Source organism: Corvus cornix, chromosome 1A (genome assembly GCF_000738735.6).
Source record: "Corvus cornix cornix isolate S_Up_H32 chromosome 1A, ASM73873v5, whole genome shotgun sequence".
Taxonomy (NCBI): domain Eukaryota; kingdom Metazoa; phylum Chordata; class Aves; order Passeriformes; family Corvidae; genus Corvus; species Corvus cornix.
In genome coordinates, this window is record NC_047057.1 from 5,064,779 (window position 1) to 5,090,551 (window position 25,773).

At 41.3% G+C, this 25,773-nt stretch overlaps 1 protein-coding gene across 7 annotated transcripts in view; it reads left to right on the plus strand.

Annotated features, from left to right (window-relative positions):
- The window catches only part of CELF2 (CUGBP Elav-like family member 2), a 550,097-nt gene that overhangs the window by 319,900 nt on the left and 204,424 nt on the right, over positions 1-25,773 (plus strand). The window lies entirely within an intron of this gene.

Consider the following 25,773-nt stretch of genomic DNA (forward strand, 5'->3'; position numbering starts at 1 on the left):
CTGCCTGAAAGTTGGTGCTTCCCCACACTTCCTCAGGCTATTCCATTCTGTGATGCTAATAGCATTAATACAGTATCATTGTGTTTGAGGCTTCAAAGATACTATACAAGCATTTTCTTATGATTCCCTGATCTTTGCATTTATACCCAGCTGTTTGTTATTCAGTTCAGCCATCAGCATCTAAGTCTCAATGGACCATGTAATATGCAGCTGTAGCCAGATGTAATGCTTCCTATTCCTAAATGTTTCTGTTAGAAGCTAAGAGCAGCAGGCTAAAGACGACTGATAACAGTGTTGCTTGCATTAATTTAAACTCTAGAGCTACAGTGATTCTGTTTGGCAAATTTATTCCATGGCCAACAAGCAGAGCAATATTTCCGATCTCCATCATTGCTAGTAGTGTTGACATTAAATACACTGAGTATGTCTGCACTGATACAGAATGTACTTATGGTGCTAATTCAAATAGGAGAAGGATGTCCAATTTGCATAAACAAATATATTTTCAGATACAGTTCTATTTAAGAGAGATAAAGACAGGAAAAAGCTTGTTCTAAACAATGACTCGCAATAATTTAGAACAGTTCAACAGATCTTCACCCTCTTTAATTTTTTGTTCTCTATGGATAGCCAGGGAACTTTTACAATACCTTGTTCAAGCCACAGGCAGATCTTGCTCTACTCATCTTTCCTGGCATGGGTGGTGGCACAGAAGGGAATTGTGTTGTTTGAGTTTTCTGCCACAGATCACACTGAAGCATTCGGCGACTGGGACTGCACACATACTCGTGGTGTCTTGGTTAAGCCCTTCACTAGAAGACAAGTGGAGAAAGTTCTTCACCCTGGAGAAGGGAAAGCTTTTGGGAGGCCTTCTAGCACCTTCCAGTACCAAAAGGGGCTACAAGAGTGCTGGAGGGGGACTTTGAACAAGGGACTTTGAACAGGACTACAAGGGGGAATGGCTTTAAGGGAGTGCAGGTATTGGGAAGAAATTCTGTACTGAGAGGGTGGTGAGGCACTGGAACAAGCTGCCCAGAGAAGCCATGGATGTCCTATCCCTGGAAGTTTTCAAGGCCAGGGTGGATGGGGCTCTGAGCAGCCTGGGCAAGTGGAAAGTGTCCCTGCCCTGTGGCAGTAGGGTTGGACTTGATGATCTTTAAGGTCCTTTCACACCAAAATTATTCTATGTTTGATTCTAAATTGATGCCAGTGGGTGGTTAGAGACTTCTGAGAAACTTTGGACAGGAGCATTCTTCACAACTGCAAAGTGCCCTGTCAGTGGGAATTTAATTTTTCTCTAGGGATTTTCATTTTCATTGGCAGTGTAACTTTACAACACACGCTTTAGATTCTGCTTTGTCATTTAGTATTATTTAACTCAGTGTAAGAATGAAATCAAAATCACATGCGTAGTGGTGGCGCCTTGTTTCTTCCTTGCCCCTAAGCCCAGCTTCTTAAATATGCATATATATATATATATAAAATTACTTTGCACACTAAGTAATCTTAATTCAGCAGGGCTGTTGAGGTGATGGGCAGTGCTCTCACCTCCTCCTGTGCTCTGTGCATGCCCCGGGTGGTTGATGCTACACAGCAGTCAGGTGCAGCCCCAGTGCTGGGCGCTATGGGCTCAGGTTGGATTCCAGAGTGAACAGCATTACACAGAGGATTTGATGCGATTGTAATGAATTGCATAGGGGAAGTGCTTGTTTGAAATCAACTCCATTAACTCAGAGCACAAACCATTGCAAAGTCAACAGTTTTTCTGAGTGGCCACCGCCAGCCATCTCTTTTGAAAACACTAATGGGCTGTTTAATTAGGTGGTGAAAATTGTTTACAGTTGGTGATCCCAAGTTTTGTCATTTTAATAATGGTTAAATTCAATCTCTCCTTTGATTCTTGGCAACTATCTCATTATTTCATAACCTGCTTATGTCTAGTTTAATTCATTTGCTTGTATTAAAACTGACCCTCTTGTGCAGTAGTGGTGTTTGCTTAACTGCACTGTGTCATTGCAATATGTGGAGAACAACTAATATTCAGCAGTGGATGTTAAACAAGTACAACCCTGGAAGAGAATGTTTGCATTTGTGGAAGATGTATTCCTTTTGTGTTGACTGTATATGAGACCTAAAGATAGTCCAGCCAATATCATGTGCATTGCAACTGCTCCTGTGCATCTTTTACTTCTGGGGTGTGTTGGCTTCTCTTCTCTCTCCCCAAGCTTAAGAAGATCCATACACTTTGCAAATCGAAGAGGGAACAACTTAGAGAGTGTGGTTTAACCCACTTGCTCATTCCCCCTCTGCCCCCAGTGGAATGGGGGAGAGAATGAGGACGTGGAAGTAAAATTCATAGGTGAAGATAGTTTAACAGGGCAAAACAAATTACAATAATGAAAGAATATAGCAAACAAGTGATGCACAGTGCAATTGCTCACCACCACCTGACCGATGCCCAGCCAGTTCCTGAACTGCAGCCCACAACCAGCTTTGTCCCCAGTTTATACACCAAGCATGACACCATCCAGGGTGCAATATCCCTTTGGCCACTTGGCTGTCCCTGCTGTGTCCCCTCCCAGCTCCCTGTGCCCCCCCAGCCTCATGGCAGGTGGGGAGGTGTGAGAAACTGAAAAGTCTTTGTGAGTTGGTGTAAACCCTGCTTAGCCACAAGTGAAACAGCAGAGAGTTATCAACATTATTCTCATTCTAAAGTCAAAACACAGCACTGTACCAGCTACTGGGAGGAAACTTAACCCTATCTTAGCAAAACCAGGACCTTATATGTTTGATTTTGTCTTCAGTGACTGCTTTAGAGCAACCAAGAGCAGAAGTTTTCTTTTTCTCTTAATTTTCTGATGTTTACTTGGTGAAGGTGAACTGGATTATTGAAAACTATTATTTTTTTTGCACGTTGATGGCCACAGGATGCCTATGGGCTGCTTTTCCTCTTCACCCTATCTAATCATACTACAAAGACCCACAAATCCCTGTCTTAGCAAGCATACAGTCTAAACAACAAGCAAAAAAAAAATTGTTGGAATGTGAAAAATTATGTATAAAGCACACCTGAATGACAGGAGATGCATCCAGACTCATTGGATGGCACTGGCAGAAGCCAGGAGAGGGCTGGTTCCCAGCCTCTTGGTCCTTTGCCATCTCAATGGACTTGGACTTTGGTTTGCTTTTTGACAGGATTATATGCCTTGTATTTTGCCAAGCAGCTCAAGCAGAGGCAGATAAACAAACTGGCAGATGCTGGGGGAGGGAATGTCTTTTGAGTTCAGGGTTTTTTCCCTGTCTATTTCAAAATTATGTCCTATACGGGTCTTTGGATTCAGAAGGAATAAGAACCTTTCCGTTGACTTTTGGCTGCCACTACATGAAACCCCACAGAGTGGGGTTTTTTGAGGAGCTGGAGACTGGTCCGTTCAGAAACCACATTGTGGCTGATGCTGTGATATGAAATCCTACAGCATTTCTAAACCTCTTTGCGCCTCCTATTTCTGTGTTGCAGATGTAAAGGCATCATTAATATAAGCATGCAATATGCTGCATGGGTAATTAAAGCATTCTTGCGTAGTTTTTCCTTGCAAAGTGGTACAAACAGTTACAACCATATGTGACTGCACTTATATAAAGGTTGTGCTTTCTGGAGCTCAGAAACCACGTGGGAGACCCAACCCCATCTTCAGAAGGCACTTGATGGCTTCTGAGTTCCAGGATATCTGCAAGGACATCACTAAGATATTTTCAAAGAAAGTCCATCTGCAGTTCAGCTGCTCAAGAGTTCTTTATCCCTAAAAATTCACAGAAAAAGGCAAAACCTTAGGTGTAACTTTAGAGCAGATTGTACCACAGCAGCTGTACGTGAGTGACCAGGCAAGTGTATGAAAACCAGAGTGGTAAGAAGGATGTACACAACAGGGTAGGCATTTTCCAGCATGACAATACTCACTTCGGGTGTTTTCCACTTCTGTCATATGTACTCAGCTTTCTGAAATCAAGGTAAATAGGCAAGGTGAGGAATCTTGTATTCCTGTGCTTCTGACATTACTGGACTTCTGGAAACTACTGTGATGCTGCTGCAGTATGACAGGTGGTCTATTATATAAATAAGAATGACTAAAGAAGAAATTGTTTATGTTCAAGGCGTAGAACTACATGAATGATTCAAAGGAAATGTGATTTCTCCCATTTTCCGGCTGTTGTATTCTTGAAAAGTTCTTTAAATATGCATAGAAAATGCAAGCAAAATAGGTTTTTCTAAATTTCTAATTGTGTGTGCCGCTTTCTCTCTAGGGAGCAAACAGATGAACCAAAATAAATGAGGTTTATTCTACAGCTTTAGTGATAAAGACACTTGACCTGAATAATAGTGGGAAATAATGAGTGCAAATGTTTGCAAGAAGCTGTCATATATCTTTATTATGTAATCAATACAAAAGAGTTGGGATTATGGTCACATTGTAGTGGCACACCCTTAAAATATTATGGTTCACCATAAATGCAATTTTAAGAGTACCATTCAAACCTACTTATAAGGGGTGTTTTTAGCAGCTTTTCCTGCTTACCTTTGCATCTTAGTTACACACTTAGGAAAGTCTGTCTCTCCTTTGAAACTTCCTGTAGCAAACCGCGTGAGAGCACAGGTTTTTGGGCTTTTGGGGTCAAGGTTGTATGAGCTTGGCTATTTTCAAAGCTAGAAAGCAAGTGGTTAAAAGGAGTCTTTGTATTTCTCTATTCCCAAGCCACTATTTAAATTGAAACGTAATTTTATGAACATTACATCTGCATGCCATTTTATTTTACAGGATCCCTTACCTCTGGGACACTGGTTTGGATCAGGATATTTTTTTTTCTTGCAACAGCTGTTCAGTGCATGAAATAAGCCAGTGGATGTGGTCCAGTTTATAGTGGGAAAGTGTCCATCACCAAACCACCATCTCAACTGGCACCGAGTATCATCCTTGTCTCAGCAAAACGGCCAGAAATTGAATGAGCATGAATAATGAACCCTTTGCAATTGTCCAGGTCAGGTTGACAGCAATTTTGCCTCTGTCTATTGATAAACTTGGCAAAGGTTCTGCATTTCCAGGCACACAGAGGCCTTTCTTAATGGTTAATTCTCCAAAATAAAATGCACCAAGTTTGAAGTTGCTGTCGTTCCTACTGCTGATGAATACGATGATGAGTTTGCAGAACATTTTAATGCAGGCAAAATCTACTTCTTACCATGAACAGGTTTCATTTTAAAATCACAACTACAGGAACAGTAAAAGGTGGCTTCATGTTGCAGTAATCCAGAGGATGAGATTTAAATAGTATAGACTGTCACATGACCTATATTTTCAAATTTGGGTGTCTAAAGTTAGACACTGAAAATCAGGACAATTATTTTAGTCTTCCTACCCATTTTTGCAAGCACAGAAATACATTGTTAAGTCTCATATTCATTTTCTATGAGAGTAGTGATGGTTTAGTTTTAACTTAGTGCTTTTTCTCTGAGGAGCTCTGAACGGTTTTATGAAGTATGTCAATGTCTTGGTAAAGAAAATTTGATATTGAAGCACAGCAAAGTTGAATCTGTGCTCTCATCTTAATATAAAACTGTCCTTTCAACCCAGCCTGGAGCTTTTGGAGGTATTTGCAGGGAGGATTATCTTTCTTGGCATCCTCCATAATCACTGGAGAATGAGAGGCTCCAGTTCTGAAATGTCTTACTGGAGCAAAATGTTGGTGCTCTGCATTCCATCTGAGAAGCTTTTTGTCTGGTGTCTGTAGAGGGAATCCAGATCTTGATTTCTATGCCTAAAAGTATCTTTGTGAGTACCTTCTTTTGTGGGATTAGTGCAGTGTAAAAAGAATAACGATTCTCCCATGGTTGCCACATGAAGAGCATTTGTCTCTTCAGGTCCCACTTTTTCTTATCTAGAGACATCCATTGATCAAAATGCTTGAGTGGGGCTTATAAATCTTGGCTTTGTCAAATATTTACTCAGGCTTTTCCCTTTGAAGGGCCTGGTGGGACACCTGTGTGTTGCACAGAAATGAGACCAGATTTTTGTGTAAGGTTTGTCTTTAGGTAATCCATCTTGATTGGAGTCAAGCTAGGTGAAAAATGTAGTGTTAATTGGCTGGTCCCATTTGACCCATTTGTCCAGGCTGAGCCCCAGAGCCACCTACAAAGCTGAAGGCTCAGGAACAGCAAAAGGAGCATCCCAAATGCAGGCTTGTCTCAGAAGCTTTTTATCAAATGCTGGAAGCAAGGATGGAGACTTAGAGTTTATGTGGTTTGGGAACTTCTGGTGAAAATATTCTCAATGCAAAATGTCAAGTCTGTGTTACCCAGTTGGTTTTGTAGAAGTCCACCAGCTTTCTGTCAAGGAACAGTGCTTTGCTCAGGGGTGGAAAAAGAGGTGGATCTAGGTGAGCTTGCAAGCTACCAAGTGGGTCACTGTCTGGACTGGCCTGTTTGAGTGAGAAACTTGAACCTCATTGTCTTCATGTCAACCAAGTCTGCCAAGTTGTCTGATGATTTCCTGTGCAGTGTTGGAAAGAGCAGGGCCTTTCCATCCCTCCCTCTCCAAGCCAATGAGCTCAGGACTCACAAGGACAGTGCAAGGCAAATCTTCAGAATTAAATCTTTCCTGGCCTGTTGAGATCATATGTCTCACCTCATCTCATCACTGCCCCCCTTTCCCAAGACTGTCAGAACACCAAATTCTTCATACCTTTTCTACCTATAAAGTATTGTTCCTTTAAAGGAAAGCTATACATCCAGTTCTGCATTTCTTCCTTCTACTCAGTAGATTTGTTTCTCATTTCAGACTCATTTGAGACCTGAGACTGTGCAAGTTCTGTAGAAAAAAGACCATTTCCTTGTACTGTGTTTGTACAAAACCTAATTCTGGGGACCCTGATCCATGAAAGGTCTGAACAGCTCCTACAAGACAAATAATAATTTGGCAAATATAGGCTTAACTTCTGCAAAACCAAATGCATTTGTTCATTGTTGTAGGGTGAAAGGGGAAAAAAAGAGAAATGTGCATAAAGAAAATGGCATCTGGTAGGCTGCAGGAAAATGGACCAGTCTATTAGGAATTAGTGCTAACAGGCCTCTAAGTTTCTTTCTTCAAAATTACTGCAGTCAAAAAAAAATACCAGTTCACATTTGTGCTTAATTTCACCTCTGTTTATTCTCCTCTCCTGTTCCCTGAAGAATGTAGATGAGGTTTAAGTTAGTCTTAGTAGTAATAGGTTTGGAATCTAGCACACTTTCACAAAATTAACTTTGCTTCTGTTGATCTGGGAATTAAAATGCTTCATTAATTTAGCAAGTCCTGGTTTGACAGCCAAATAATGCATTTTGTGAGTTGTACTTTTAAGTCTAAAATTCTTACCTGCAGCCCTCCATGGATGTCTCTGACATTCAGGGCAGCTTGCAGATCTGCATGGCCTGGAAAGGACGAAAATGTGCCTGAACATACACAGGTACAAGTGCTATAATACAGTTTATATGAGTGAATGTGCTGTGTTCAAGCATGTGTTTAAGCACTACATGAGTAGGTAACTATTAAGAAACCTGTTTCTTCCCTCCTTCACAACATACACTTGTTTTTTTCTTTTTCCTTTATTGTTTTTTTTGTCTCCTCCTTTACCAATGCAGCTCTACACAAGCAAGAACCTTTTTGGTAAAAGGAAACAGGCTGGGAAGCATGATGGCTTTCTTTGCTGTACACTGGGGCTGGAGGAAGGGAGCAAAAAACCCCAAATATGTCTGTATTAGAGGAAGAGATGTTATCTCCCTTCACACCAGACACCGTGTGGTACTGACTCCTGGGAAACTCAAGAGATGCTGATATCACCAAGTTCTCAACTAGACAAGTCTATAGAGCATTCTCATGTTTCCTGTTCCAGTCATTCTGCATATGCTCTTTATCTTGTAGATGTTTTCCTCTAAAACATCCATGAGCTACATGAACCACGCTTGCAGACTGTGCTATTGCACAATGCATACCTGCAGAGGACTTGTATGGTGCCTCCAGAGTTTTCCCTGACACAGAAAATTAATCTCTTCTTCATGTCTCTTATAAACATTCCCCCAAATCGCTTTTATTTGATTGTGGCTTGTCTCAAGGATCACTCAGGTCTGGGCTGTAAGGCACAACCCAAGCAAATGGCTACAGAACACAACCTGAATGAAAAGACTTCAGGATTCTCAAGGCTCCATAACACTAACTGCAAAGCACTATAATATAAAACAAGTTGAAACAGTTTTGTTTTATTGGCGTCTAAAAATGCTTATTCCCCTTTACTGTCACCTCAGAGCCGTGCAGACCAGCAGTTTCATGAGGTAGTAATATAAAAGCAGGCACAGGTTCCCCAGCATGAGGCATTGCTGGATTCCAGGTTATAAAGGTAGAGAAGTTTAGCCAGACCAGTAATCCTGCTGGATGAATACCCATCAGAGTTACCAACATGGTAGATTCAGCTTAATTTGCACTTTGTTTCTTTGCAACTCTGTGGTTTACACCTCAGAATCACAGAATATGCTGAGTTGGAAGGGCCCCTTAAGGAACACTGAGTCCAACTTCTCGCCCTGCCTAGGGCACCCCAGGAGTCACACCTGGTGCCTGAGAGCATTGTCCAAACGCTTCTTGAACTCTGTCAGGCTCAGTGCTGTGACCACTGCCCTGGGGAGCTGTTCCAGAGCCCAACCACCCCGTGGGTGAAGAACCTTTTCCTGATATCCAACCTAAACGTCCCCTGACAGAACTTCAGGCCATTCCCTTGGTGGGTGTCACAGGTGAACTCAGAGAAGAGATCACTGCTGGTGTCTACAGAAATGTCATTCAAAGGCAATCAACTGTAATTTTCTATTTGTGCACCCTGCTGAAAAAACAGGAATTTTTACCCACGCTAGATGAGGAAAATTTTTGGAATTTCTTTTCTCTGCTCTGGTTACCACATGTCAAAATGAGTCTGTAGATTCTGTAGCTGAGGCTAATTGTGTTTTGCTTGGGAAAATCTGTGGAGTGAAAGGCAAGGTATGTTTTTGTGACATAGCATCACAGCACTCTCTTTTCCCCCCATGCACTGCTTTATAACCTCAGTTATTTCAGATGTAGCTTCTCTTTCGTGTGGTTAATAGCAAAACTTAACATTTCTGTCTCTCTTTTGGGAGGGGTGGGGGAAGAGTTAATTTTGCTCTTCTGTTGTCTAGGAAACAGTGGTTGTACTTACTTCCCTTTTGAAAACAGTGAATTCCACATTCAGGGAGCAATGAATAAGATAAAAAGCTGCAAGATTAGAAGCTTGAATTAGACACCATTTGAGAGAGCGAAGATAAGTTCATGTGTGCTGGAAACTTTTCGGTTGCACTGGAGTGGAGTGGGGAGAAGATCTGCTTTTAAAGAAGGTGCTCAGGGCTTTTAGGCTCTGGGCTGTTGGCGCTGATTCAGCAAAGCATTTAACTAAGTGCCTGATATTAATGATGTAGGGCCCCGCTGAGTCCAGGGCTGAGGATGTGGTCCAGTTTGTACATTAAGCACTTTGCCTCCCACCACTTGGAGAATTCAACCCTGTGCACATCATGCTGAAAATGATGAGAAAGAGAGACACCAGCAATTGCGATCTGGGCTCCTGCACTGAAAACAAGCCATCCATCCAATTTAGGGCTGTAAATACTAAAATTGGAGATGGGGTTAATGACTCAGAACAACAGAACAGGGAACAGGATTTAAAAAAAAAAAAAAAAGCCTCGACGGTTGTCACAATGGGCAGCAAATGACAAGTGCATTTCAGTGCAAGTTTAAGACGATTATACTTGGAAGATGGAACTAAAATATAAAGCGAGGGCTGTATGCTACGCTGCACGTTCAACTGGAAATGTAGGTTATGTACTTGGTATTAATTCATGTCCCAGTGAACAGGGAAAAAAAATCTTTCTTTGATTCAAATGGGACTTGAGCTGTAGATTTTTCTAAGAAGCTCTGGATAATTCTTTTCTTATGTATTATTAATAGTTCTATTACGTTAAACCTTAGGTGTTCAGAATGCTCCACCAGAGGTGCTTCTCCCCCCACTCTCAATCAGTTGTTCCAGCTGAAGTCTAGGGTGCACCTGGGTAGGTGAATCTGGGCTTGCAAAACTGGCACACAGATGCATGTAAAGAGAGACACAATTTTCAGGACTAATTTCTTACAAGCAGTTCTGCAGATGTGTTTTCAAGAGGGATTTTAGTGTAGTCAAGGAGGTGCTGCCCTCCAAAAGGAACAGTTTGAAGAATTGCAGAGTCCTGGGGAAGCAGTACTAAAATAAATGAGCAGGAAGGGGGAGGGAGTGATAAAAAAGGAACATGTTGGGAGTGGTGAAGCAGAAAGATCCTGTCAGGGAGTGAAGAACAGGTTTTCTGGATGTGTTTAAAGGTGTAAAAAAGGGCAGCCTCAGAGACAGTAATGCAGATAGTAAATCTCCTCCCAGGGTTTGTGATTACTACGATGTGATTAAAAAAATCCCAACGAAATACAAAACCACTCAAAACCAATACAAGCCAAAAAAGAAGTCACATGGAAAATCCTCTTGTCTCTTGTCTTAGTGATCACAAGCAGTCCCTTGTGAATGGGGTCAGCATTTCTATACAAATATGCATGCCATGCTTCTGAGTAGCAAATTCCAGCCCCCTTTGAGGGGAGCTTTGAGAGAGGTTTTGGAAATAAATATAAATGCAAAACCTAAAAACCGAGAAGGAATATGAAAAATGGAAAACGCTCAGGAGGATTTGTGATGACTTTGCAGACTGGAAGTAGGATGCAAACTCCCATGTTGGAAGATGTTTCCGAAATGGCAGTCAATTAAAATAATATGTGATAGAGGGTTGACAGTTTGGGTGTTTTCAAATGATCCAGCTCTAGCTTGGAGTGCGGTGGGTAAGGTGCAGCACTTAGTTGGATGTTCTCCTATGGCAGTCGTTAGTCACCTTTCCCTTCCCATAGAGCAGAGAGAGCCCTAATGACGGTGGATATAATGATGCCTTCAGGGATGCTTAAGGAGTAACACAACTCCTATGGCAAGGTGCAGCCTGGTTCCCTTCATCTCAGTTTCAGTGGTGTGTGGAGGAGCCAGGACATGCCTCGGAGGGGTTGTCAGCCCCCCTTATCACCCCAGAGCTGTTCAACAATTAGCGGCTGCTTCCTGCACATGGCCAGGAGTGGAAAAGGGGCTCCAACTCCACTGCCTCACACAGGGCTGGAAGTCATTTGGGCTTTGCTGTAAAGAGATGAGGACAGCGTGGCCTGTGCGCTTCACCAGAAAGGGTTACCTGGCAAGGCCTCTGCGAGAGGCATCTATGTCTCCTGATGAGCTTTGCCAGTGCTGCTCTTGCCTCATCTCTCTGACATCAACTTTCCTCAGCTACTGCAGCCTTATGTAACTGCCCCAGCTCTCCCAGCAGCCTTTTCTTGGGGGGAAAGGTGCTGATTCACCCTGCACACAGGTGCTGCAGCACAGCTTTGGTTGCAGCTCTTGGGTTGGGCAGCACCTCTCCGGAGCAGAGCTAGGGAGAAGTAAAGAGAGGGGAAAAAGTTGGAGCTGCAGGAAGGTCACACTGCAGCACTCGTGTTTCTACCTCTCCCCTAGGGATGCTTGCAAGGAAAAGACAAACCTGATGGATGGCTGTATTTTCTAGAGAATGCAATGCAAAGCAAGTGGTTCCTGGCACTTAATAGACCCAGGGTTGTGTCTGTGCTGCTTTCAGAGGTTCACCTTCAGCAGGCTTTAATCCTGGCTGCCATGGGTCATGCTGACAAAAGACACAATGGCAGGGGCTACAGAGTGAACCACCCACATGCCTGGCCCCAGCAGAGCCATGCCTAATGCAGAATACCAGCACTGATGTCTCTTTGCTGTCCTGGGTGATACTGTGGTGGTAATTAGCAGAACTCCATCTTGCCCAGCTGCAGCACCATCTCCCCACAGCTCTGTAGGTATTCACCCAATGCTGTGCTTGGTTTCCTGCATATGGATCCCTGTATTACAGTGGCTCATAGACACTTAGGGCTTAAAATAGGAATTACTGGCCCTGGCTCAAGCAGCCAACTCAGAAATCTGAGTCTGTAATCTTGGGTTCTTCTGTGCCCCTTGGTCGAGGAGAAAGGGCACCCCAGGGCTAGATGTTAATCTCTTCCTGAGCCACTGGTGTACAGCAGATGGAAAAATGGCCTTGAAGGACCAGTTTCTGTCCACTGATTAGAGGAGCCAACAGTGTGATTTACATAGCCTCAGGCATCTGAGATGGGGCAAGATGACTTGTGGAAAGACCTAGGGATGTGGGTAGAAATCAAGAAAGGGAGGCGTTTTTAAAATGTGCTGTTTTAATGAATATTTTCAAAGCAAAACAAAATTGAAATCCTGGAGTAAGGCAGTCTACAAAAATGCCAGACTTCAAAAGCCAAAAAGAAGGAGATACATGGCTTTCAGTGTGCAGAATGCACAATATATAAAAATATTTTTTTGAAGACTTTTAAAATTCAGAAATCAGAGTCAAGAAGAAAAGAAGAGGTGAGATGAGAAGGAACGAAGAAGGGTTTCAGGGTTTTCTTTGTTGTTGCAGTTTTGGTTTCTTCACTGCTCATCAAAGCCTTCTTCAGGACCTCTCCATCAGTGAGCTCTAAGGGCCTGTCCCAAGAAGTGCCCCCTCTAGCAAGGATTAGCTGTTTGTTGTGAACATGCTAATTTCTGATGGTAGTTCTGAGAGTGCATTTTCTTTCCTTGCTGATAGAAACCATATTAGCTAATAAAAATAATTAAATTTATATTCTCTAGATGTAATTGGTGATTATGCCCTCTAGGTGGGAAAAAATGCTTTCAGATGAGCAGAAGCCTATATTCTCCATTCAGATGACTAAAATTCCTTAATTTCCACAGAAGTGGACTGCGGAGAGAGTTGTATCCCCCAAGCTTGCACAGAAAGGGCATTAGCAGCCATTTCCTAAAGTAATTTATAGTATAGTTCACTGTATTATGCCAACTCTAACAAACTCTCTCCTCCTTTACTGCTAGCGTGGCTGTAATTCCAGTTACTCTGTTGGGAATTTGGCTCTTGGAAAGCTAAGTGATTTATAAATTTTTAAGAAGTGATGCATACAGCCAATCTAAAGGAAAATGGGCTCTTGCAGGCTGTGCACCTGCTGTCTGGGAGGGGAGAGGATTTCTTGCAGAATTCCTCTGCTAAAATGGGAAAAACTCTGATTATCTTTAGGGTAGCTTGTTTTAACAGACTGTTGAGGAGAGGCCATTGCTCCTGGAGCCTAAAGCCTTCAGCTTACCCAGAAATGGTTAAAGCAAAGATACCTATTTTTGCAGCAGTGCTTAGTCTTGAACCATCATATGAACTTCCCAACTGCTGGCTACTTTGTGAGGGAGCAGCTTTTTGTGAAACCGTGGTGGCCTTTATTTAGGTCACAGTTGACTCCCTTCTCCTTGCATCCCTCCCCAACAGGCTTTCAGAGTGGAAAACAAACTCTTTCTAGGAAACAATTTGTTGACAGCCTCCTTCCTTCCAGCTGGGACTTCTGAGCCCTGGAGAAGTGTGGCGCAGAAGGGATGCAAGGCAGGGAGCATGGAAAGAAGTCCTCCTGGGTGAATTCATACCATAGTAACTTGATATTTGATTTCTGGATGAATGCAGTTACTTGTGCTATTCTGGAATTGCCTCTGTATGGATACCCATGGCAAACATACACTTCAAAACATGTCTTAAAAGAATTTCATACTAATACATTTACCCTTGATCCTTGACAATGTGCAGGTCAAAAGTTGTGTGGTGTTCCCACTCCCCTGACACAAATGGCACCTGATGCAGTAGAGAGATGGAGGAGAAGCTGCTCTCTGCCCTGCTTCAGTTGTTAGTGTGTCATCGTTGCTAGAGAAACACAAAACCTTGGACTGGGATTCTGGCAGAATAAAAGCCTTTCAATTCATATTTGATCACATTTAAAGGAGGGGGAAGGAGGGACCTTGTAAAAACCCTGTTCATCCACTAGAGAGCATATAGGCAGTGCTTCTCCTTGGAGAAAATAAAAATGTCAAGCTCTTATTATGCACAATAATGCAATGCAGTTTAAATGTTTACTGCTCTTCTACCAACTGCAGTTACAGATGGAGAAAAGAGTATGTGAAAACTGGAAGAAGGCTTTACAAATATGATTTTCATGTTCAAAAGCCTCTTACCTCCTTGTTAGTGTTTAATATCTTCTTGATCTTAAAGAGCATTCCTATTCTCCCCATGGAAATATTAAATTATTTACAAAGTTCCTGAGAAATACAGGGGTGGACTTGAAAAGGTGCAGAGCTGATCTCTGCAAGGGCATTTTATGGCTTTTAGAGGATTCCAGTGTTTCATTTCTGGCTGATGTGGTTGGGAAGAAGCTTCTGCAAACAAACTGATGTGAAGCTGCTCATTCTGCAGATGATCAATGCAAGAAGCTGGCACTGAGAAGGTGATATCCTTTGAAGTCTAATGATATTAATGTTGACTCTTAAATACTTCATAGCTGTTACTCTTTTGTAGTCATTTTAGTGCTTGAGTTAAGGAGCACATTTTTTTTTCATCATCTGATTTCCATTTTTCCCCTCTAAACTGCCTCACTCTGTGTGTATACAATACACGTATGTAACTTCAAATTTAAACCATGGGGATCTGCATGCGTTAAATGGATAGTGGTACACCCCCCTAATTAACTAAACTTTTTCTTTCCCCCATGGGTGTCAAATTTACTTTTTCCAAAGGCTGTTTGTTAATACAGTGCATGTTAGAGGCAGTTTTTTACAGTGGAATACATCACTGACTTTCTCTGCTGCCCTAGTTAACCTTATTCCATCCATCTGTAGGTTACAGATGATTCCACTTACACTTGTAACCTGCTGTGAGACCTAGGCATGAAAAATAGTATAGAAACCTCAGGTAACTCCTCTGATACATATCTTTTCATCTGGATTTTTTAATGCTTGTTTTATTTGGTGAAATCCTTCGTAGTGAATTTGCTGCATTCATGTAGAGCAACATGGGTTTGTTGTACATTCATTACGTGGCCTTTCCTGGTATATTTTTACTTTTTGTATGCCACGATTCTGACTTAGCCATTGGCAAAATATTTGTGTAGTACTTGGATACTGGATGGATTTCCACTGACACTAATGGACAGTCTGGTCAGGATTTTATTTGCCCTCAGCATCAAACAAAACTTTCTTTTTGTTGCCTTTCGCAAGTGATCAATGGATCCACTTAGATTATAACCTGGAGTTAGGAGCAGAATTACATATTAATATCTCTCATTGCAATAAAACAACTGTTAAAGTCCATTACTTTTCTGAGGAAAAGAATGGGATTTGTTTAATTTTAACCGCCTCAGTAGTGTACTGGTGCATATATAAATGCTGATGAATGAAATCAAGCAATTAGAATTAGAAAATAATAACACAATGCATCTAGTCATTTCAGCAAGTTTGCATTTTGATTCTGATTGATTTTTCTAATATTTGCTAAGCGCATATGTATCCACCAAGGCTTTATATCCATATGCTGTATTTTTAAAATGCCAACATGTTGACTTCTGAGATCTAGATCTGTTGTTTGACAGCATATTATGATTTAATTTCTGTTATCTAAAAAACCACACCATTAAAATAGCTGACACAGGGTTTAAGCATGTCTGTTCATTGTTCTCTTTTTCAAGGTTTTTGGAAATTACACTTGCTGCCTAACATTGTAAAGTTGGTTTACATTTCAGGCAGGGTTATTTTTCCTCTTTGAATGACAGCGAGTATTTGTGTGCATGTATGCAATTGTGACATGAAAGTACGAAGATAGCAGCCTTATAATTCTGTTTTTGCTTTTTAATTGATATTTGGATGATATAAAGCAAGCAACTGCCATATGACAACGAAGTGGACCAACTTTCCCAGCTGGATGTCATATTTGACAAAGTATGTAACCAGAGAAACTGTGAATTATGTAAAGTGCTAAATAGGATTCTGGGTGTAACTTACTACCCTGCGGGCTGGAAGATACTGCTTGTTATTTACTTGCACTTTCTTCAACAACATTATTCTGGGTGTTTCTCAGAAGTGCTAAACTTCGTAATTGGGGGGAAAAAAAATCGAGGAGTGAGTGTCATACTTCTGGTTTCCTATGGGGAAGGAGTGGGAGGTTATGGAAGGCTGGATGTGAGTAGTATTGAGTATGATTTCTTGAACTCTTGTCTGCCATGCCTTGCATGTGTCTGCTCTGCTGCCACCAGGTAGGGACCAGGGTGAGCCAGATTTCCTGATAGCTCCTGACGAGGATGGATGCTGCTGTCTAGGTTCACTGAGATAAGGGTTCCTTGGGCTTGTTTGGGGTGGTGGCTGTGTTTTATATTCTGTGTTTACCTCACCAAGGAATATTTTATTTGCTGGTTGATTGTGTCTCTTTGTGGCTCTGTGCTTGTTTCTTTTTCAGTTAAACTGAATCACATAATTTATTTTTACATATAGTTCTTGAAAAGCCAGTGTACTAACATCAGGCACTTGCTTTGCAGCATAAACCTAATGCAGTCTCTCTGAAATAGACATTTTAAATTTTAACCTCAATATAAAACTTGCTACTTTATTTTTTCTGCTTTTCACACTGCACCTCCTGTTCTTCCTCAGGGTCCCTGGGTTTGTTGTTGGGCCATGTGCAGCACGTTCTTATTTATCAACCACCACAAGTGTCGTAGGTGATCTGTGGAGGCAGCCAAACTTTTTGCAGTAGCATTCAAGTTGTGTCAGGAGGTTGTAGCCACATGAGGGTGTATGAGTTGGTTTGGTTGTAGGAGGAAATAATCTTAAGAAGGACCAGATTGGGTGAAGAGTTTTGTTCTTGTGCTAAAAATTGTTGCTTCATGATGCATTAGACTGGACTTTTACAAAACTCACTGCTCAGAGCAGATAACTGGAGTCATAGTAGGCTGGTGAGGCTGGTGTTTGTGGGAGGGATACATGTCAGAAAAAAGTTCATGTCCGTCGGTTGTTGGGTGTTTTTGTTAAGATGAGGCAATATTAGCTGCTGGATCAGGCCCTGAGCTCAGGGTTGTCTCTGCTGTCTCTGACCCTGCAGGTGAAGGGACAGTCCAGGGGACCTGCCAGGTTTCCATCTTCTGGCAGAGGCAGCTCACCTTGCCTGTCCCTTCATTAACTGGAGGGTGAAAAAGTGAGTGATGCTTTAAATACTCAAGTTTTGAAATAAATAATTCATTTTATATTTCTGCACTTTCAGGTTCTTTTTTTTCCTTCATGTTTTTTGGGGTCTTTCAGGGCTGATGGTGCTGTGCAATGGGAGAGATGAAAGTTTTCTGCTCTTCTGTGTGTGAGAATTATACAGGAGAAAGTCCAGGGAGAGGCAGCAGCGTGGCTGAGAGAGACAGTCTTGCTCTTGCTGAGACTTTGGTGAATGGAATACCTTCTCTTTCCTAAAGACCTGTCCAGAGACTTTCTTGCTCTTGCAGCTAGCAAAAGGCTCAGTCTTTTTCAAAAGCTTGCTGAAGGAACAGGTAAATATCAAGAACTAGAAAACACCTGCATTATCCCTTCTTTCAAAACCTTCCTGGCTTTTTGGCAGATGAAGGGAAGACCTGGTGCATGCCTCCAAGAAGATTTAGGTTTCAGCTCTTGGGCATTTTCCTGCATAAAATCTTGTTCAAAGTATGTTGGATCAGCTTACAGAGCAGTTCTGTTGGGTGCAATACACTGGGAACTGCTTTTTCCCATAATCCAAATGTTTTGGGGTCAAAAAAAGGAGAGTGCTACTGTGGTGGTGACTCACAAGAGTCTCGTGCTGCTGTGTGCTTCACCTTCACATGTGAAGCTCTGTTCCAGCATGAAGACAGAATGCACCACAGCACAGGTGGCATGTGCCTTCCTTGGTATCTGTGCTTGTTTTGAACTTTAAGGTCTGCAGAGCTGGGTGAAAAGGACAAGAGGTTGTTACTGCACTGGTGTGGTGGGAAGGCCTTGCAGAACCCCTGCAAAATGACAATTTTTGTGTCAAAGCCTCAGGAATCTAATAATTTGTAAACAGCTTATCCTTCTCCAACTTCCCAAAAGTATTGTATTTTCACATAAATTCTACCTCTTTCCTATGAATACAGCTATCTCCAATTACAGTTCTAGGATTTTTTCACTCACACATGAACCTTATTACAGCTGGTGGTGGGGTCTGAGGCTGTGACCCAGGAAGAGGTGACCGGTCCGGGGAGATGGTCCCGAAAGGAATGGCCTTCCCTGGGTCCGGTGTCTTCCTCTCAGCTGCTGGCAGAGGAGCCCTTGCAGAAGCTGTCAGCTCTTTAGTGATTATCAGCTCGTGATTCCAGCTCAGCTCTGCAGGGCTGCCTCTAGGCCAAACCAGACCGGAGAGAGAGACGAGAGGACCCGTGTGGCTGGTTCCGCACGAAGGGAGCTTTATTGTGGGTTCCCTCCGGCGAAGGGAAGGCCAGGGACGAGTTCTCTCTCTCTCTACAGAGGCGAACTGGTCTTTTATAGGGATACAGGGGATCAGCAAGGGGACCGATGGATTACAGAGGGTCTGGGATAGACCAATGGGTTACAGAACGATCTGCATAGGGTCTCCCAAAGGATTGTGGGTCTACTTTTCCTCACCATGACTCAAAGTCCTTTCCAGGGAGTCCTGCTGGGCGATTGCGAAATCTCTCATCTCAGCAGACATCCCTCCAGGGCAGTGGCTGGGCATATCCCACAGAACCTAATTCTCAGTTTACCATAGTAGCTTCGAGACAATGTAGCAATATGTAAACTATTTGAAAATTCAGAATTTTAAATACTGCTGTTGGAACTTCAATCCATCTGTCAGAATTCAGGCAGTGGCGGAGCAGTTGTTGCCCAGTAATTCGTGTTGCACAATGCAAAACTATTAGGCTTAGCAAGAAGGTGTTAAAAACGCAACCAAACTGAGTTTTCAGTTGATTTCCTGTTTTTAGCATACAGTATGAATATCAAGCTCCCCATCTGGGCCTCATCAGTTAGAACTTTTCTTTTGGTAAATGCGGTAATGAGTTTCTGCTTTCTAATTTCACTGCAAGATCATAGGCTTTATTAAAAAAAGTAACTATTGAGACACTCAAGTGAAAAGGAAGTTTGATATGTGCTGTGTATTTATTTCAACTGCATAAGCACCTTAATGAAAAAAAGAAATGTGATATTTCCCCCTTCTTTATTAACTTGTCAAAAGTCTTGGGCTAAAAATTGGAAAATTTTATAGCCTTCAATGCACTGTATTCAAGTTGTGCTTTTAAAAGCTTAAAGTAAGAAATTTTTTTTATCAATTTACTAATTTCCAAAAGGTTTCCAATCCCAGGTATCCTAGTTTTGTAAAGTTTTGTGAATCTTTTCCTTTTATGATAGTTGATCATTGTGTCCTATATCTAAGTTGTTAGTTATGGGGAGGAATTACCAATATAATTCTCTACAATCACCATTATTATCTCAGTCCTTCCCAAAATAATGCGGAGCTTAAATATATAATCTTTAAAAGATACATATTTTTTTTCAGGTTTCATACAGCAAGTAACCAGTGCTCAGACTCATCTCAGGGCCTTTTAAAATACCTAGTTCTGCTGGCCATTGTTGGATATTCAATAATCTCAATTTTCACTAGAAATGTTGGGTTTTTTCTAGAAGTCATCATGCAACCTCCTGCTTTCAGTTTCAATTTTGAGTCCAAGTGATTTATTTTTTTTTGTAAACTTTTATAGCATTTGCTCTGTACCAAAATTCAGCCTTTTCCACTTTTCCAGATTTCTTTTCCTGACTGTGTTCTGCAGCAAGTTAAGCCCTGCTTTTCTGTATTAGTTAACCTTTTGCCCTATAAATATTCGTTAATGGAAATTTTTCCCGGTTGGCTCAGGTTTGTGATAGTCAGTGAGCCTGGGCTGATAAGGAAACCCCGCTGCCATCGTGCCAAGGAAAGCATTAAACCACAGCTGTACTCCTTAGTGCTCCTGTCTTTACCTGCTCCAATCACATACCATTACACTTGATTTATCCAGTGTAACGTGATCCTTATACAAAGCCAAGCTTGGTTGTCATAGGCCTTCCATTTTCATGCCTTTCTTATCTCTTTTCCAGCTGCATTTTCCCCAGTGCAACAAATAGCTCTGATGTAAAACTTTCAGGGTAAAAGGAGCCAGGACTAAGTTTGTGCAGCTTGGGTTTGGATGGGACTTGACAGGTAAATGTAGCTTGGGGTTTTTTTAATTTTTTTATTTTATTCTATTCCCTTTTAGCCTCTTGCTCTCTGATTTCTTTTCATTATATTAATCACCTTGCTTGTCTCAGTACTGGAGTACTGGAGATAGGAGCTGTGAGATGCATCATTCTGTGGCATACACTGTTGTCTACATGTTTTCTTCAGCTGCCTGCAAGTGCCTTGGGAGCCCAGCTGCAGCCACCTCAGGCTGCCTTCTGGAGGGATGCAGGGGGCAATTTTGCATTTCCATGAAGCTGTGTATTTAAAAGCTATATAAACTAAAATATGCACAATTCTTCCATAATAAGTCCCACCAGGGCACCTTCCTCGTCAGACTTTGACATAAAACAGCTCTTAGCACTGATCTTTGGGTTGGATCATGCTTATTGTGTTTAGCAAAGAAAACTTTCATTCATGTGTCCCTGCAAATTAAAACAATCAGAGATCTTAGAGAAACCTAAAACAAGCTGCAAAATTGGAAGGTACTACAAAGTTCAGGTGATTAAAAATAATATCATGGCTTTAGAAGTCTTAAAATTGATGGAGAAATGCAAGATTTCTGTGACACAAAAGAACTTTAAAATCTGACCATATATATTTTGTTGTCCTAGGAACTTTCTTCCATGTTTTAATTTTTTTTTTATTTGAAGCCACATAGACTGAAAACTTACTTTGCCCATTTTTAAAAGGGAAACCCAAGGATCCCCTGCAATCTAATTGGTTGTGTCCTTCCATTTTTGATTTTGATTTGTACTGAGTATTTTTGTATGCATCAAAACCATGACTTGCAGTCAGAATATGTGTCCTTGTCAACATTTCAGTAAGCAGAGGTCAAACCAGAACATGAGAATACAACTTACATATTCATAGTTGCATAAATTGTCCCAAAAGAAGGTCTTTCATTATATGCTGTCCATTTGCATGCTTAGTTAATAGTTTAGTGGTCACCATGAATATGTTAGCTGCTTCTTTACTGATAAATTTTATTTTATTTTGCATAAGCCTACATACTTTTTCAGACAAGAGAATTAGTGTAATCTCTTCCAGAGTGATAGCGACATGAGTTCAGTGCCTACAAGAAGGGATGATAACATTGGATGTCTGTTAAAAAGGAAGAATTCTTTCAAATATTCCATTCACCTATGCAGTTAAAGTGACTAGACATTCAAACACTCCTCAAAACATTGATGCAACTTTACTGTATCTGTAAGTCTATAAGCACCTGCTTCCAAAACAAACAAAAAACCAAACTGTGAGAAAAGAGAAAGTATCTGAAAGATAAAGCAACTATAAACAGTTACTGTACTGAAGGTATGGCAGTTTTTTAACAGTGTGGGTAAAAGAAATGGGGCAGGAAAATCATAAGAAAGATAATGTAAACTTTAATGAAAACTTACATGGTTTCCATGAATAGCTTTTAGGGGGTTTGGGGGAAAAGCCATTTCATAATAAAATAATAAAGGCAGTGGTCAGTGGTAGTCAGGGCACAGATGCAGCCATCTGAAGATGAAGAAACCCAGGTGTGATCCAGCATTGCTTTGGTCCCATTTTTGGTGGCATCTTTGTCACCAGTGACTGTTCTCAGGAATGTTTGAGGATTTCTGCTCTAATCAGCTTCATGCTGCCCAGAGCACAGTGATCAAAGTTCTCTACTATTCTCAGTCTGACTACAGCAAAGCTAAACCTGCCTTCAGTTGGGATAGTTGCAATCAGGCCAACCCCTGAGAAGAGGTGACAGTTACAGGGAAGACAAAATGTTAGGAAAGGAACAAAACCCCCAGCTGCTTACTAGTGAAAGCAAAGACTGTGACCTAGCTTCCCTTTTTTCATTAGGATGTGGTTTAGCAAAATTGCCACCATGTGCCTGCAGAGGTGATGAGCCCCAACCACACCATAGGGCTTCCCAACAGCTGAGCTGTGCAGAGCCCTGCATCATCTGCAGTACAGATCATCTGCCATAGCTCTGGGGGCAAAAAAAATCAGTCCCAGAGGCAGCAGGTAACTCCTGAGAAACACAGGGCCTCTGCCAAACCCCTGTGTGGGGCAACAGCACTTGTAGGAAGCAAGAAGCAAACCAAAAGAAGAGGAAGAGCCTGCACAGGTTCTTCTGCCCTGTGTTTGTGCCTCCACCCCTCACAAGCACAGCCACTTGCCAAAGGAAACTGCAGTTTTTATATATGTCTTGAATTGCAGCCAGGTAATTACCTTCAGGAAATTATCATGTTGCTAAATGATAATCTATAGAAAGTGAATGAGGAAGACAGGCTGAAGGGGGGAAGCTAAAAATTTTATAGTATAATAAACAACCATCTTGATTTAGAAAGCTATGTCTAGGAAGATCTAGGTGTGATCTTCAGGGAAATAGTCTGTTCTGTAAGTGCTAATCCTAGGAGGATACTTTGCCTTTGGTGGATATACACAATGTCTGCATACTGGACTCAACACATTGAATTTTGATCCTGAACTACCCAAAATTAGCATTGAGCAGTATCAGCCTACTGCAACAGTGCTGAGTGTCAGAACTTTGCATGTGACTTTTCAAGAATCCAAAAAACATCTCTGCTGAAGAGGCTGTTTCCTCAAGCTGACTTTCACATTCATTTTCATTTCACTGCTATTAATTTATTTCCTTCATTCCATTAAAAATGGCATTTACAGGTCAAGGAGCATTAAAATTATTTCATTTGCAAAAAAAAAAAAAAACTAACAAAACAACAACCGCAACTGAAAAACAACAGCAAAATCCTCTCTGCCTTTCTTGATTGTGCAGTTTTACCAAAGATTTACATTTTTCACATCTGTTGCCCTCCCATTATAGTTTTCATCTTGCATGTAAAATTGATACAGCAAGATAAACAATCTCCCAATGGCTGGAGAAGGAAAGCTTAATAATATCTCTGATTATTTTTTAACCAAAATAATGTAAACCAGCCTGTATTTTTTTATGATGTCACAACTAGTGGAGAGTTTGACATTATCACATTAACTGCTAATGTATAAATGCAACACTAATGTACTAGAATTAAAACCTTGTATAATGACCTTCCCTTGGTTCAGCTATTAAAAATACATTAATACTTTGTCTTGCAAATTGGACCTGATGCAATTTTATTCATCAATAAACAGTTTCTGGGGGGTTTTGTTTGTATGGATAGCTGTGTTTATTTTCTGAAAAATTATTCTGACTTTGTCTTTTGCAAAGCAGAAAGCAACATCTCAGGTGCACTTATATAGCCTTTATTTTATTTTTATTTTATTTGCAAGAATAGTAGCCAGAACAAGGAAACTCAATCTCCTTCTATCTCGTACTGAAGTTGGCCAGCTTTATCCAGTGCTGTGTGCTTCAACATATCCATTTGTAAAATTCGTGTGTTACCCATCTCTTGTGCAAACTGAAACTTAATTAACAGATGTTTGTAGCTACTTTCACACCCTCCTAGGAGTCACCCTGTGTGAGTGCAAAGCAGTTGTTGCTGGGACATGAGAACATTGGAGCAAAGGCTTTTTTGGAGACGGAGAACAGGTTACAAAGGGCTACATGGGGGGTTACTTTATTTTTTTTAAGATACTTTGGAATCTTTAAAAAAAAACCCATTTTGAAGCAGGTGGGGCATAGGAAAAGATACCTCCCATATAACAGGTGTTATTTCTTGCATTCCCCTTCTACATCCTGCATGCATCAAGGTTTTAAAGCTCTTAAAAGCAAGCTCTGAGTTGAACAAAAAGACTGCTGGAACAGCAGTGGGCATGTCGAAGCACACTTGAAGATAACAGCTGTCAGGACACAGGAGATGAAAATGCAACCAAGTACACAGGCTGCAGGAAAACTTGGCCTTGGGCATATTGCTTTCACTTCAGTAGTTTTAACCCTTTGTACTCCAGAAATTATTTTTAAAGTTGAGGGAGCACAAAGGAGGAGAAAATCCTTTGTGAGCTGTTTCTGAAAATTGAAAATACACAAATAACTAGTAAATAGCTGCTGGGTCACTGTTATAAAGTACAGGCAGGGCTGCATTTAGACAGCTTGGCTTTTATCTGTTTGTGAGCTGTGTACTTCCTCATACGGGAACTACCGCCAACCCAATTTTAATCAGTTGCAATTTTGTTTTTGCGTCTAAATTAGAATAGCTTGGATTGAAGGGGAAGTGAAAAGAAATGTCTGTCAAAGCATTTCTATAAAGCAAGAACTCTCACTTTAGTTTCATCATGCATCTTCAGTCTGATATTCTTCATTTTACCCAAATATTACCAGGATTATTACTCTAGTGTATTTTACATCAGCTTTCTGCTTGCAAAGCTAAATAAACAGTTCATGAGCCATGCTGGGAAGTTTCCCCGAAGACCTTGCTCTTTAAAACGTGTAAGTGCAAGCATGACTCAGATTGGTGATGGAGAATGGAAACTTTCAGTTCTGTTGTTGTCTAGAATCCACCTTGATTTGGGAACAACCAAAAATATTCCTTCCTGATGACCACTCAGGGGCCTCTGTGAAGAGACTCAGAGGTTTCAGTTACTGCAAGTAAGCAGACACGTATTTGGCACATGCCTCAGCTGAGACCAATGTACCTCCCAGCCAAGCTGAGGGACATTTGCAGGACAGCGCTTGATTTGTGACTAAATTCCAACCTGTGACCCAGCAAAGCTCCTCACCACTGAGCCTGTTGCTCCTGCACTTTCCACCTGCATTATATCCAGTTAAAATGAAAATGGCTAAATACAAGTTTCTGCTAGCATCTGTTCCCATGCCTGTTGTCTGAAACAAAGCCTAATTACCACAGCCCCTTCTTTCATATTTTCTTTTGACTTACCCAATTGTGTACAGCTTTGATATCTAGAGCATAAATGCCAAGGCTGAAACGTGCATTCAATTAGATGACTCTTGACTGACCTACATAACAGTTCATTCATGAGATAATGTGACCTGGAGTCATGGAGATAGAAGCCAGTTGATTGAGCTGGCTTGGCTGTGTACACTGCAAACTCTCCAGTGATTGAGGAATCATCTAAAATTAGCCATATGCTGTACGTTGTCGAGAGCCTTTCAGACCCGGCTCTGTTTCAGAGATTTTTTTTTATGAGATGGGCGTATAATTTGTCACATTGTAATTCTTTAATGCTTAACTTTATTAGCATGAGGTACTTGGGTATCGAATGAAATGAGCAATTAAGGGATTTATGCTTAAGGTCTGCTTTCAGTTCAGGGCGTAGGTAGCCAGCCTCCCATGTAGGGGCGAGAGCATGCACAGTATTTACCACTTCCTTCAGAGAGCTACAAAATGGTGCTTTTTGAAGAGGAACCTCGTTGTGCATGTAAATCCCAATTGCCTATTACTGCACCGCAAGTTAAAATGTATTTTGTATTAAAGGTTATTATGTGTTTCTAGAGAACCACAGGGTATTTTCCCTAGCTTTTGCCTACTACATTTGTGAACTCGCAGCTTTCAGCTGTGGAAAAAAATAAAAGTTAACCAGGGAGCGAATGGTTTCAG